The sequence below is a fragment of the Antechinus flavipes genome, chromosome 2, assembly GCF_016432865.1.
Source record: "Antechinus flavipes isolate AdamAnt ecotype Samford, QLD, Australia chromosome 2, AdamAnt_v2, whole genome shotgun sequence".
Classification (NCBI taxonomy): Eukaryota; Metazoa; Chordata; class Mammalia; order Dasyuromorphia; family Dasyuridae; genus Antechinus; species Antechinus flavipes.
This window is the reverse complement of record NC_067399.1, coordinates 597,377,404-597,393,109: the sequence shown is the minus strand read 5'-3', so window position 1 is coordinate 597,393,109 and position 15,706 is coordinate 597,377,404.

Here is a 15,706-nt window from a genome sequence, read left to right as displayed (position 1 = left end):
TTTCAAGAGAGGTTTGGAATGGATAAATAGATCTAAAAATCACCTGTTTAGAGACAATAATTTAATCAAGGATAGCTGGTAATGTGAGTGGCTAGATGATTCGGTGGGTAGAACATCTGGCCTGGAATAAAACAGACCTGAGTTCAAATCTGATCTCAAATTTCTTAGATGTGTGCTCCAGACAAGATACTTAACTCTGTTTGCCTCAGTTTAGTCATCTATAAAATAAGCTGAAAAAGGGAATAGGAAACCATACCAGTGTCTTTGCTTAGAAAACCCCATTTTGTGTCACAAAGAGTCAGACATGATTGAATTGAATGAAAGACAACAACAAAAGCTGATAGTATAGAGAAGGTAGAGACTAGAAGACAGGACCTTGAGAAATGTTCATAGTTAGTAAGCATGACCTAGATGAAGGTCCAGCAAAGAAGATGGTCAAAAGAGTTGGAGGACAACCAGGAGGATTATAGAAACAGAGTATTAAGAAGTATTAAGTAGAGAGAAGTATTAAGAAGAGGAAGACTGAGAATGTCAAAGGCTGCAGAGATTTTTTTTTTAATAAGGATGGAGGAAAATCCATCAAATTTAGAAATTAGGAGACCATTGTCAACTTCAGAGGAAGCATTCAGAGGAATGATAAGGTTGGAAATCAACCTGCAGAGTATTAAAAAGAGAGAGAGAAAGAAAATGGAGGCATTGTTTGTAGATGGACTTCTTCAAGGGGTTTAGCCATCAAAGAGAAGAGAGATATAGGACAACAGCTAGAAGAATACATGAATCAAAGGAGGTTTTTTTTGAGGATGAAGAAGACATAGGAATGTTTATAGACAGCAGAGAAGAATCTAGTTGAGATGAAGCATCCTATAAAGATGAAATAAACCCTTGTTAATCATGCATTTGGCAGCTATCCCTACATCCTTCCAAATAGAAGCCATTGCCTTTTGCAATATCCTGCCCCTGTGATATGGCTTGTTTTGGTTATTTGGCTGAACTCGGGAAGCTTTTAGAGGATCCTCTCAGATTTGTACGCATTAGTGAATACAGACATTAAAAGGAGAGGAAGGTTGGGAGTAATGAATCATGGTGGGGAAGGTGGGTTGTAGCTTGGTGAGTAACCAATATTACATAATTTAAGCATATAATAAAAGGACATAAATGATTTTTAATAAGTCCCATGATTATTTTGTAATTGTTCCACACAGAAGGCAGAACACCTGCATGCAGGATTCCTCTTCTGCTCCTTCCCATCTGGCTAGTGAATAACATTAGGCTACAGAGAATGAAACTCTTGGACTGGATGCAAAGTTTACTTTTGCAGTTTGGGCCATATGCCCTACCCTCACCCAAGTTTGAGGGCTTCAGGTAGCAAGCAGACCTTTAGCTTTACCTGAGTGCTAGCTGCTGAGGTATCCATTTCTTATTCAGACTTTTAAGTACAGGTACATATAACACTCTTGAGGAAATATGATAAACCGCCTTCCTGAAGAGGTCAGTAGACACATTTCCCAACTTTCAAAAGGAACTGTTTGGGATAATTAATCAACACATTTTTACCACCAAGAGTTTGTTTAATATCAGAAGACTTATAATTAAAGAAACAATAGCAGAGTTTTCTTCCTAAAGAATGCTAATTATGTTTGGCACCCTGACACATCAGCGATTCTTCCCCAATATTTATAAATCAAACAGGAGATGTTTGCAGGGAAAGAATACTTTTGCATAGGCCAAATGAAGTTCTCGTCAGAGAACTGCCACAGCTTAAAACGGAGAGGGTCATATTTTCAAAACAGGTTTCCAACAGGCCTTTGAAATCATTTTTGTGCCTGTAGATAGCTAGACCAGCAAGGAAATGCATTTGCAATTGCTAAATTGCACTCCCAATTGCTTAATTACACCTTCCGAACAGCGCCTAATTTGCTAAAGGTGCAACTTAGCCGCTGTGGGTGTAATTACCTGCTAGGGACACCACTTAAAAATGCAGAGATTGTGCAGGTAAAACCAGCACAGCTGCAGAGAAACCTTTTTCTTGGGCAATCTGACCAGGGGAGTATGGAAAGGGGTCTCTGAAAGGAGAGCTTTGGAAAAGCCATGGACACTTGGTCAGTCACCATAGAATCAAATGAGATCAAGTACTCATAGGAGCTTTGAAAAAACATGTAATACTAATGAAAGTGTTGTACTATACAAACCCCTCAAAAAACTCACTGACTGCCAAGTAGACAACTACTGTGTCCAGGAGCAAATGAAAGTCTCAGTTGGACATAGCATGAAGCATTGTGAGAGGAAGGACATATACTGATTGCCCCTTCAAACAATCTATCTACAGACTCCTCAGAAAGAAGTGTTGTTTGGGAAGAACTGGTGCTAGGGGTGAATGGGAGCCTATAGTATGGCCTAGGATGAATTCAACAGCTGATATGGGGACACACCCAAGAAGGCACACTTTAGTCAGGTTCTTCTTCCTTCCTATGGGATGGCAATCTTTTCAAACAAACCTTTTGCCATTCATCTATTGTGATACTCAACTTTCAGTTCAATACATCTATCCTCAGTTTTCAATTCAATACAACACATACTGAAGCAGCTACCATGCCGAGCCTTCTGCTAGACATCTGGGATACATGCAAAGATGAAGGTAACATGAATTCTACTTTAATTGAGCCCTAGAATGTTAAAGCTGGGAAGAATCTTTAAAAAGATTCTTGAGAGGCAGCTAGGTGATGCAGTGGATAGAGCACTAGCCCTGAAGTCAGGAGGACCTAAGTTCAAATGTGACTGCAGACACTGAACATTTTCAGCTGTGTGACCTTGGGCAAGTCATATGACCCCAATAGCCTTGGCGAAAGAAAGAAAGAGAGAGAGAGAGAGAGAGAGAGAGAGAGAGAGAGAGAGAGAGAGGAAGGAAGGAAGGAAGGAAGGAAGGAAGGAAGGAGGAAGGAAGGAAGGAAGGAAGGAAGAAGGAAGGAAGGAAAGAAAAAAGAAAGAAAGAGGGCAGGAAAGAAAGAAAAAAGAAAGAAAGAAAGAAAGAAGGAAGGAAGAAAGAAAGAAAGAAAGAAAGAAAGAAAGAAAGAAAGAAAGAAAGAAAGAAAGAAAGAAAGAAAGAAAGAAAGAAAGAAAGAAAGAAAGAAAGAAAAAAAAAAAAGATTCCTGAGTTCATCAATGAGTGACTGTTCTCTGGCTCAAGCATTAACATTGGTCCTTTTGCTCATCCCGTAGTAAAATAGCACACCATGCCCCTGACTATAGATATGCCTGTGCTCCCAGAACAGGGTTTTTCCTGGAATGGGTGATAAAGGGTATTTTCTATTACTCAGTCACTTATAATCTTGTTTATCCTATAAACCAGGGGAAAAAAAAGTTTTGAAACAATGGAGAGAATCAGTTCTGTGCATCACAAAGAGTCTTATGATGGCTCACAAATTGGAGTAAAAATCAGTGACTTGTGTGGAGATGAGATTGATCATTTGGCCTAGGTTGGTGAGTAGGAATGAGGGGAAAGAGGGAAATATATCAGTTATAACCACTGGTATTTGAATATCAGGGTTATTGGACACTTGTAGATTTAGTTTTATCATTCAAGCTATGGACATGTTTTCCACTTAAGGAACAATGAAAAAATAATAATTATTATAACAAAAACCTCCCTCCCTTAAGCCTTGCATGGAGTCTTCTTTCAATTCTATAGGAAATAAGCAATTCATTTCTTTGGAAATTAAGCATTTCTCATATTTTACTCCTCTTTGCAAATAGAAATAGTGGTCTGTCCTGATATATATGCCTGAAATCTAAAGGAAGGCTTCCATTTCTCATTATTAAGTATCACTAATTCATTCTTCACTAGATGGAGACATACTCAGGCCTATCCACTACAGTCAAGTAGCAGTGTGTTGAGGGCATCTTTGCCTACACTATCGCAGGTTCATGGATGTGAGTATTCCTTTTAGCAGAGGGGTTTCTTTTGATAATGGTGGGCACAATCTATTACTCAAACACAGAGGTAAGAATATATGGGCTATCAAGTCCCTTAAAAGTAATTTTAAAAGCTCTCAAGTGAATGTACTGCTTTGTACCGTTGGGATCCTTTTTTTCACATATGCTACCTGCTGTCCTATCACTAAAATATAGTGTATATTTTTAATTCTTCCATTGAATTGCTGTTCATGAGTTGCTCCCAAAATTTCTAACATTCTTTCCTACACTAAGTTACCTAAAAACTACTTGCTATGTACCATAACTTTTATGGGGTGGAGTAGACAAAGTGGAGGTGACAGGAATAGATGGATCCATCAGAATTTACCTACATGTAAAATCACATCCTTTTGACTCTTAAACTTTGATAAACAAATGGAGATAATGAAAGTCATCTGAGGAAGCCGTGTTCTTAAATCCCAGAGCTGATAAACCACCCCAGAGGTTATCTAGTCTACATTCTCACTCTGTAAAAATCTCTTCATAACATCCCTCACCAAGGGTAAGCCTATCTCCACTTTCAACATTTGTCACTGATGGGAAATTCATTCCTCACAAGGCAATGGATTCCATTGTGGAACAGTTACTAACTCCCCCTTCTACACTCCTGGAATCTACTTTGTATCAATTTTGTATTTGCTTTTACATACTGTGTCATACTTCCCCACATACATATGCTAAAATGTAAGCTTTTTGAGAGCAGAGACTATTGGGGGACAAGAAATTTGTCTTTGTAGCCTTTCATTAGTAGTTGGATCATATGTTTTAAAAACTTATCAAGTAAATAATAAATAAATGGATAGAAAGACATTTCTAATTTTTAAGAGAGATGATACAAAATCTTCCTCATCTTTCTGGCACTTGAAACTGAACACTGTGTTCTGGAGATGGTCAGTCCCGCATAGCATACAGAGGAACTATCCTGGACACTCAATTTTAAGAGTATATTAGCTTTTCTGGCCTCTATCCGACATCTTTGACTCATATTGACCCTTCAGCTTTGCTACAAAAATGAGGAACAAGGCTGTTGTGCTATCAGGTTGACATTTGTAAAGAGGGAAGGGTATTTTATTGGTGGAATTGAGAGTCAGAGGAAGGGAGAGACCACCAGTTATATCTCTTTCTCTATCTTTTGCTCCAGTCTCAGTAATATTGTGAGAGAGAAAGTCATGGAGCCGATCTGGGCAATTTGAGTTAATTTTGGCCTCATGTGAATTGTTTGAAGACTTAACTGTGGGCCCTTTGAACAAAAAGATATAAATGAAGTTTTTAGCATTTTGAAAAAGAACTCCTGAGACCCCAGAGCATAGCCTAGTACCTGGTGCCTGGTAGGTATATATTAAATATTTATTAAGGGGACAGATTCCAGGAAACTTGCTGATTGAGTGCTTTTAACCTTCTTAGTGGCTTTAACAGTCTTGGAAACTTCCTTTACCTTGGGGTCTTGGAATATATCTTTAGTTAAAATGATGTTTAACCCCTGAGGCTCTGAGTGATTCACTGCAGCAACCTTTGCAAAACTGTTTTGGAAAATCTGGAATTTTAAACTGCCTACTTAGCTAGCCCCATTATTACACAAAATGATACTCAGAAATATTGAAAGGATTGATTATTTTGTCAGTGTGAGCAACTCCATCTACCATGGTAGAGTACAGAGTAAGACTGTGACTTGGTTGGTAACTCCAAAGGAATTTTCTAAAGCTCAAAAAAGACAAAAACAAAAAACATATGCAGGATTACATACCTCATGAGTCAAAGAAGAAAGATTTCAACCTAGATCTTCCTCACTCCAAACCACGCTGCCCCCATATAAAAACAAACTAAAATGATGTGAATTGATGAAAGTAATCTTCCACCAAAGTCCTTCTCTGATATCTTTTTATGGCACAGAAGAAGCTCAATTTTCAAATAATAATAATGATATTAAAGCTAATATTTGCATAGAGTCTATTATGTCCCAGGCACTATGCTAAGTGCTTTATAAATATTATCTCAATTATGAGATAGATGTTATTATTATTCCCATGAGAAATGGAATGAGGAAACTGAAGCAGTGTTTAAATGACTTGGCCAAGGTCAAACAGCTCATAAGTATCTGAGGGAGAATTTGAACTCAGGTCTTCCTAATTCCAGGACCAGAACTCTCCCCACTGAGCCACTTATATCTGGCAACTCCTTGCATATTGTAAATGTTTTGAGTCTAGGTCCCGAAATAGATTATATGTCATCCAATGGCCAGTCTAAATTCAAGGAAGCTCATTGCCATAGAGAATTTAATTTTTTATTTATTTATTTTTCACCAAATCAATTTACAAAGACAGTTTACTAAGACAGAGGGGTAACAACTTGCACCAATGAAGACAGTACCCATATCTATGAAATGATAGAATCTTGATTATTAAAATTGATTAATATTGATAATTAGCTTAATTATCATGCCAGAAATGTGGTGGCTCCAACTGCAACAGATACTTATGATAATTTTTTTGTTTGTTTGGGGGCGGGGGGGGGGAGGGGGGAAGAGGGAGGGAGGAGACAATCATGATTAAGTGACTTACCCAGGGTAACATAGCTAGCTAGTTAGTGTCTGAGGCTGTATTTGAATTCAGGTCATCCTAACTCCAGAACCTGTGCTCTACTCACTGCTCACCTCACTGGTCCTATTTGAATGTTTATTTGTTTTTTATTCTGAACTCAAGTGTCAAGTAAAAGTTCCGCATACTCATTAAAATAAAATAGAGAAGGTTGTACATAAAACGGTGAATGTCATATACTTCTTACTCACCTGCCCCAGTTAGACATCTTAAGAAACCAAAAACAGGTTAGTTCAGAAGGTTAGTTTAGATGTTAGTTCAGGAAATTCTTTGCCCACACTCTTCTTTACTCATTAGTGGAGGTGATAGGAATTTGGATTCAACGTGGGAGAACTTTCCAACATTTAGAGTTTTCCAAAAAGGAAAACAGTCTGCCCAGAGAATATGGAGCAGAAGTGCTCAAGCAGAGATCAATTCTTCAAAGATGGTTTAGGCAGTAACTTAAGTTATTTCACCTCTGAAGTCCTTTCCAAATCTGAAATTCTATGAATCCACAATCCTAAAATTATGAAGTGGCTGCAAAGAAAATAAAATAAAAAACCAAAATCATTCGGTCTTAGGTTGGATTAAGAGACATATGGGACATAAAACAGTAAAGCAATTGTCTCATTGTATTCTGTGGTAAGACCACACCCGACTAGACCACAATCAGTCCTGAATGCCCAATTTTAAAAAGGCTATTCTCAAACTGGAGCATTTCTTCTGAAATCTAGCATAATAAGGAAGGGTCTGAAAGCCATACCCTATGTGGAGCAATTAAAGGAGCATGAAAGGCTTGTCTTGGAAAAATAAAAAGGTCCCATGAGGAAGACAAGACTAGTTTCCTCAAATATCTGAAGGACTATTATATGAAAAAGTATTACATTTATTTATGTCAACTCAACAAATTGGCAAATATTTATAAGGCACCTACTATCTGCCAAGAACCATATTAGGTGTTGGGGAGACAAAGAAAGCTAAAAACAACCCCTGTCCTTAAGAAGCTTATAATCCAATGGGAGAGAGAAGTTGCAAATAACTTTTTACAAACAAGATACGTTCAGGATAAATTGGGAATGATCTTAGACGAAAAACACCAGCATTAAGGTGAAGTTTTAGCTGAGACTTGAAGGCAGCGATAAGGAAGGAGAAAATTCTGCATGTAGTATAAAAAATACAGTATCTTGGTCAGGAAAGGCAAAAACATCAGTATCTTTGAACCTTAAAAAATGCACCTCCAGATGGTCAAATTATGGCCAATGGATAGAAGTAATGGGTGTGTGGATTTTGCTCAATATATTCAAAAATTTTTAAAAGCTATCCTATCTGTCAAAAAAAAATTACATGGGCTAACTTGTAAGGGAATGAGCTCCTAATTAGTGAAGAAGTTAAAGCAGAATCTTGTAAAGATTCCTGTCTGGTTGGGAAGTTAAATTATATGACATCTTAGGTCCTCTTTGAAAGTCTGATTTGATAAGTTTTCATCTCCGATCTGAACCAGATTAATATGAGAAATAAGTAATCCCCAGGAAGATAGTGATAAAGTTATTATTCTCTCACTTATTGGGAAAAATTTTCCCAGTTTTCAGAGAGAGAAGAATACAAACATAAGCCCATTTTCTGGAATCTTAGACTGAGTTTACATATTCTGGTTGGCATAACAAGGACCAGGAACCAAATTATAAGTTTGGCATAATAAAATAAGCTTTTATTAAATTTAATCCCACCCTTTCAAGTGGCCTAACTCATATAAGGCAACAGTCAGGTAGTTACCCAAGCCTAGTTGAAGATATCCATTAACATATGCTGCGTGTCATATCATAGCTAATAAAGTTGGACTGAAGGAGCCATTTCATTCTTGTAACTGGGATATATAGCCAGTTAGAGTAGAAGACTGATGCTCCTCTGTGGAAATCTATTTCTGAGAAGTTACAAGCATTTCCACAGTTGTAGTTGAAAGGTAAATTTGTGGAAAAACTTAATGGTAGGCCCTGGGTTCCCATCTCTACTACACCACAACCTCTAGCGGCTATATCTGCTTGAGACACAATCCAATCATTGAATAGGTACTGTTCAACCAAACAACTTTCCAGACTTCTGAGTTGAGTTAAATATTGTTTTTCCCCATTTAATACTTTAAAATTCCAATTATATGTAAAGATGGTTTCCAATTTTTTTCTGCCTCCTTTTCTTCCTTCCTCATTCCCCCCAAAAGCAAGCAATCTGATATAGGCTATATATGTGCAATTATTTTAAACATATTTCCATATTAGTCATGTGAGAGAAAAATCAAAAGAGAAAAACCATGAAGAAGGAAAAAACAAAAATAACTGAAAATAATACACTTTGATCTGCATTCAATCTCTAGTTTTTTCTCCGGATGTAGATGGCATTTTCCATCCTAAGTCTATGGGAACTGTCTTGGATCACTGTATTGCTGAGAAGAATTAAATCTATCGTAGTTGATCACCACACAATCTTGTTATTACTGTGTATCATGTTATCCTGATTCTATTGAACTAAATATTTGATGGAAATAAAGATCGAAGAAGGAACTGAGGAAATTTCAGTGAGGAGCTGGGATGGGGTGGTGGAAGGAAAATGAACATAGATAAGAAAGATCTCTAACCCCTTACAAAGCAGTCCAGATGAACAGGCTCATCACAAGTCTCCTGTCTTCCTTCCCAGCAAAACTGCTTTGATTTTGCAACATATGGAACAGAAACTCCTTTATAAACACAGAGAACATGTGAACAAAAAAGATAGAACTATATTCACCTCCACCATGAAAGATCTTCAAGCAGAGACCCAAGGATGTGTTGTTGTGTATGTTTTTATATTTGCAAGTAGAACCCAAAACAAGTTGGCCAGGACTGAATTGTGTGGGTGTGGATATGATATTCTTTTAAAAATGCTTATTTGAATAGGATTTATGTGTGTCAGTGCACATGTTATTGGGAAATAGATACTGGCTTTTAAAGAAGTTTTCACAGGTAAAATTAAAATGTTGATGTGAGATGAACCATCCCTGGACAGGGTAGATTTTTAAGAAAAAGATGGATGATCACATGTTGGAGTTATTAGAGAGGATTCTTGGTCAGATGTGATTGGATTACGTGGACTCTGAGGTCACTTCCAATTCTAGTTTTATTCTTGCTCTCCAATCTCCTTACAATGATTCAGTGCTCTCAGGGCCTTGCAGCATCTCCCACCCAAACCACACTATGAGTGAATCAACAATGATTTAAAATGTAGTTATAAGACTTTAGAGTTAAATTTCAAATCCTAAAACCCTCTGAATATTCTTTGTTCATCTTTGTCTTATTTCTACCTCTCCTAAAGTCAGACTTATGAAGAGACTATTTGTTTAGGATACTTAAAAAACCTCACCTTTGGAACTTCAACCTGTTCAAACAAGGAATCAATGATGGATATATTAGACCTCCTCCCCCTCCTTTCATATTCCAAACACCGTGTATACACATATGTATATTTGCTCTTCCTTCATCCATTCCTATTTCTTGGGAACTGACAAATGGATCTGTTCAGAAACAAGATTTAAATGAAATCCTATTTTCAGCTTGAAAATTCAAAACCTGTGTCAAGGAAAGAAGGGGGAGGAGAGTTATTGGGGGGTTTTTAATGTTATTTTTTCATAAACCTCAGCACCAAGCCACCCTTCCAGAGTTGAATAAGTCCCTCTGTGCTTCCTCCCAGACAACAATTACAGAAGGCAACATCTGAATCAACACAGTATCGTTTACTTAAAGAACTGACAGAGCCTTCCACTTGAACTGTTTTAAATTATTAGATGACACTTTTGTTTTTCATGGAAATATGTAATTACAGTCATTTACAGAGCCTGCATTTGCCTGGCTGGGGGAAGGGGAGAATTAAGCCCCTGTAGTCCTCTCCTCCCCCTTTCCAAACAAGAACAGAGAAGGCAAGAGAAAGGTGGAAGTTGTTAGACCACCTATTGAAGAAAAAACTCCTCAGTATTGGAGAGAAAATTTGCTGGAGCAAAATTGTACCTATCCTGCCCCTAAGAATTTAACAAAGGAGGGAAGGGAAAACATTGGCCTGGCCCATTGCCTATCTCTTCCTCATTCTCCTAAGAGTGAGAATCACCCAGTTCTGTCCTCCAGAGAAAGGTGCCCCTCCCCAAGAAAGTAGCCAAGGTCTTCTCTACACTCAAGTGTCATCTGGCATCCAAAATCAAGTAGAAGGGACAGAATGAGCATGTTGGGGATTGAGACAAGGAGAAGCTCAGGTCATTGGAACTTCAGAATTAATCAAATTTGAGTTTGACTCAGTCATACTAAAAATCCAGACTGAGTAACTATATAGGAATGGGTCATCTTTGATTGCACCAATACTCATCCATAGATAAGAACACCTCCACACACAAATAAATGTGTATCCAGATGTTTCCTCTGAAGTGCTTAAATCTCTTCCTTTTGGAATGCCCAATTGGTCCTATAGACATAAGTTCCGAGCTCCTGTCTGTAACTCAGACAAAGGTCTGGAAACTTTTTAAAAAGTATTATTCCAAGAGATGGTTTGCCTTTGACAGATGCTGATTAGAGAGGCACATCAGAGAAGAAGGGAGAAGTTCTAGTTCCTGAAGAAACCTTTTTTGAAGGTCAAAAAGGTACCTTTTTATGCCTCTTTGGGGATTTTCCCTCATGGTCTTCCTCCCTAAGGAAGGCTCCCCTAACAGCCCAGGATTTTCCTGCAAAATGCAGATTGTTACCCTCCAACAAAAGGGACCAAGCCATTGTTAAAAGCTGGGAAATCCCAAGTATCAAGACTTTCATAAGATGATAATCAGAGAAATGCCAGATCAGTTATCTTGTTCTAGCCAATATAGTGGGACTTCTGTTCCTACCTACTCCTCCCACCCCAGTCCACTGATGGAAGATATCATTTCTGCTTCTGATAGTTACTCCCAAAACCCTCAGTACCCTGACCTCTAAGCTCTATTTTAACCTCACTTCAGAATTTTATTCAATATAGTTGGGGGTATGAATCAAGGGGAGACAAGATTCAAAAAAGATGGCCGTGGGGACCCCAAAAAAGTGTACTCTGAAAGGGACAGGAGATGAGAAGGAAAAACCATCCTCACTGCAGCAGGATAAAAATGGATGGATAAAGCAGGTTCCTTAAAATGGGTAGGATGAGGTGATAATGATGTGGGAATGAAGAAAAGGGTCTTTATTGAAATATGGAGTATTTCTGCTTTTAAGGCCTTCTGAGAATCTCTTAGGATACAATTACTGGCCTCAGAACAGGAAAAGCCAAGCTACCATCTGCCTCCTTCTATGAATACAAACTCATTGTTGAATGCTAAGGCTTTTGAACAAACCAGATTTGGAAGACAGGGTCAGAGGAAGAAGGAAAGTCTCTGAGATCCTGGCCTTTCCAAGAATCCTTGTAGCAGAGACTGAGTGGAGTACTGAGTGGGATGCACTAGATCCCAACTGTCCAGTGGGATTCTAAAATATATTTAGAGTCCACGGGAAATCCTATAGGCTTACTGTCGTCTTCAAAGGAGTCTTTGAAGTTTGGCAATCTTTCACTTTAGAGGAAAGAATTTTGAGTTCTGATTGGGCCCTCAAGGTGAAGACGGAAGGATAGGCCAGCACAGTGAATGATAGAAAGGATGGAAGTGAGTAATGGATCAAAAGTCAAATCATGAGACTGTATAGTAAACAACACACTAATTTGGATTTAGAAGCCCCAGGAGATTCCACACTTGGATCCATCATTCACTAACTATAGACAAATCCCTCAAATAAAGGGAAGGAGCAAAACCAAATAATATCTAAGTTTCCTTGGAGCCTAGATCTATTATCCGTACTCCTCATATCCATAGGATCATAGATATAGGAATGTAAGGTCACAACTTTCATTTTATAGATAAAGAAACTAAGGGAGAGTAGTGACATGGATTCCCCAGGGTTACACAACTAGTAAGAACTGAAACAACATTTGAAACCAATATTCCAGTTGACAAATCTAATCACTTCTCTAAAAATTTACACTTCCTTTCAAAAATGGTTCTCCTCTTAGGAAGTCTCATCTCAATATGACACTTTCTCCATAAAGCCTTCCAGGATTCCTTCCCCTCCTTCTCAGGATGAAAATGTTTACTTCTTGGTCAAGTGATCCTGAACCACCTGTATATGGAGCTCTTTTCTGAACTCATAATCATAACCTATCCTATATTATGTTTATTTGTGTACATATAATTTCTCCCCCCAAAAAAAATTAAATTGAGGTCAGGGAGATACTTTTTCTTTCTCTTTTATATTATTATTAATTGCTGAGGCAATTGGGATTAAGTGACTTGCCCAGAGTCACACAGTTGGGAAGTATTAACTGACTGAGATCAGATTTGAACTCAGGTCCTCCTGACTTCAGGGCTGGTGCTCTATCTACTAGACCAACTACCTGCCCCTTTCTTTCTCTTTTAAAACACTAAGTAGCTAGCATGGTGCCTTGCTCAAAGCAGTTACTCAATAAATATTTATTGAATATTTACAAAAAACTGAACTGTTTCTATTTACTATTCTGAGGATAGCCAAGGGAGCCAGACTTTGTGAACTCTAGAATCCACTTAATAAGTTCAGAAACCAGGACCAGAAAAACCTTGTCAGCCGTTCCTCTAAGGGTATAATGGAAAAAGCACTGGTGTTGTTATCAGAAAACCTCAGACTGACCCCAAACCACATTCATTGACATCTCTGAGCCTCAGTTTGCTCATCTGTGAAATGGGAAAAGTAACATTCAAATTTCCTATTCCAGGGTTGTTATGAGTTTACCATAATATAGTATGTAAGCCTTAATGCATCGTTGTTTCCAAAGGCCCAAACTCTCACAATCCCTTCTGCCTACATTTTTATTCTACCTCTTTTCCAGGACCCTATCTACCTGAGGATAACAGGAGTCACACAGTCTTTACGGAAGTGCAGAGGAGATAGGATCGCTACAAACTTACTGACCTTTTTGTAAGGATCATTGAAGTTTGGAAGGTGTGATCTGATGACAATGCTTCCTTGGATTTAGAGGAGTGAGCAAGAAAGGGGTATGATTGGTGGACAATTGGGTGGAAAAGTGGGAAAGTGTGTAGAAGGTGATAGGGCAAGGTCCCAAGGTCCCTCCAAAAGCTGAGACACCAACTTCCAAAGACCCCGTTGCCTGCCCTGCAGAGTGACCCTGTTTCAGAACTAAATTGAGCTGCCATTTTCATCTTCTTCCAAAATGTCAGAAGCGTTAGATCAGATTAGGAACTAATCTCTTGCCAAAATTCATTTCTGAACAAGTAAGGTTGGGATGGATTTACTGAGAGGTGAGGGAGGATGGATGAAGCGGTATTTCGTTCTGAGTCACCTACAGGGTTAAAAAAGAGGAAATAGAAATTGGTGGGGATAAAGGTAAGAGGGACAATAAGTAGTAGCTCTCCCCTCAAATATTCCTCGACCCTCCCAACCAAAGCAGAAGTGAGGTTGTCTTGTTGGAAGATGCTGCGGCGGAATGGGGACGGGAGGAGGGGGGAGGAGGGGCGGGGGAAAGGGAAGGGGACTAAAACTAAGAAGAGAAAATCTACCTTGGCCCATTTGTCTTGTCAAATAAGGAGTGCGGGCGCTTGGGAGCATCTCTATGCAGCACGAGAGAGAAATGGCTGGAGGACTCGTTCACTAGGCTCTCCTGGACGCTTGAGAGCCACAGCCCGCCTCGTAGTTCGGTCGGCGGCAGGAGAGGCGATACGAAACCTTAGGAACTTCCCTCGAGGCCAGCTCGCTTGCCCCCAGCTTCATGTCTCGAGTCCTTCTAGACCCGGTCAGGGTTAGGAGCAGGCCCTAAAAAGTGGGCAGACAGACGTCACTGAAAAGGAAACGGGGTTAGGGCTAGGGATAGCGAAGAGAAGGACATTAAACAATTCTAAAGGAATTGGGGGGGGGGAGAAGCCCAAATAAACTGGGCAGTACCTTCCAAGGAACTTCGTTTGACAAGTGACCAAAACACAGCCCCTGCCCTGAATGCATAATTACCCCCAACTGTAAATTCCCCATCTAATTTGATATTTGGTCCTTTGCAGAAGCTATAGCCTTCGTAAATAATATACAAAGTAAGAAACCTAATCCAGCCTGCTAGAATGTTTAATTCATCATTATGCGAGCTAATTGGAAGGTGATTATATGGTAATTGCTCATTAGTGGTGTATATTTATCGCTGTACCTTATGTCAAGGCCATGGGAATTGTGTAGAGGCTGTTCTCTCATTTCAAGGATCAGTTTCAGAAGCAGGAGCGAAACGGGCGAGATCAAGTTCTCCCTGACGTCAGGGTCCAGCCAAGTGCTATGGAGACCGGGCCTATATATACATATAGGCCAGAGAAGCAACTAGGTGGCAGGTGAGGATGTGGATAGTGGGGAATGCCCCCAAAAGGGAAGAAGGCGTTAAACTAGGACCCTGGCAGCAATGCTCCGATTTTAAGGGACTCTCTCTCTCTCTCTCTCTCTCTCTCTCTCTCTCTCTCTCTCTCTCTCTCTCTCTCTCTCTCTCTCCCTTCCCAGGAAAAGAAGTGGTACTAGGCCTTGGTACCAAGGAATCTTTAAGAAGGCTCTCCCCTTAGTTCAAGGCGCTAAGGACTGAGTGATTTTTTTTTTTTTTTTTTGTCCAGTCCCGAGTGCTTGCCGGGAGAGATTCCACTGCGGCGTGCCAAGCGCACCGAGCCCTGGAGCGGGCATTCTCGCAGACCTGATTCGTTGGGGGTTGGGCCTGAAAGAGAGGCGGGACACCATCGCCCTCCCTGTTTTCCCCCTGGCTTACGCGGAGGAGAAGAGTGAAGGACTAAGGAAAGCCTTGGGACTGATTTTATTTTGTCCTGCGGCATTGGAAGTCAGCTAGACTTCGAAATTTCCCGACAGTTCTATTTCTAAAGAGTTTGTAAACCTGCCCCTATGTTCAACCTCTCAGTCCTAGAAAATCTCCACTTTTCCTTCTCCTCAGTGCGGAGACTCTCAGGCCAGACCTAAAGGCGGCTGGATAAACTCTTAGGCCTGTATTGGGGAGCCCAGAATCTTTTTGCAGTTTGCGCTGAAGTCAAGGGCGGCTGGGGTGTCTAGGGAGGCCCAGGTTGGCCTGGGCCAAAGAGGATT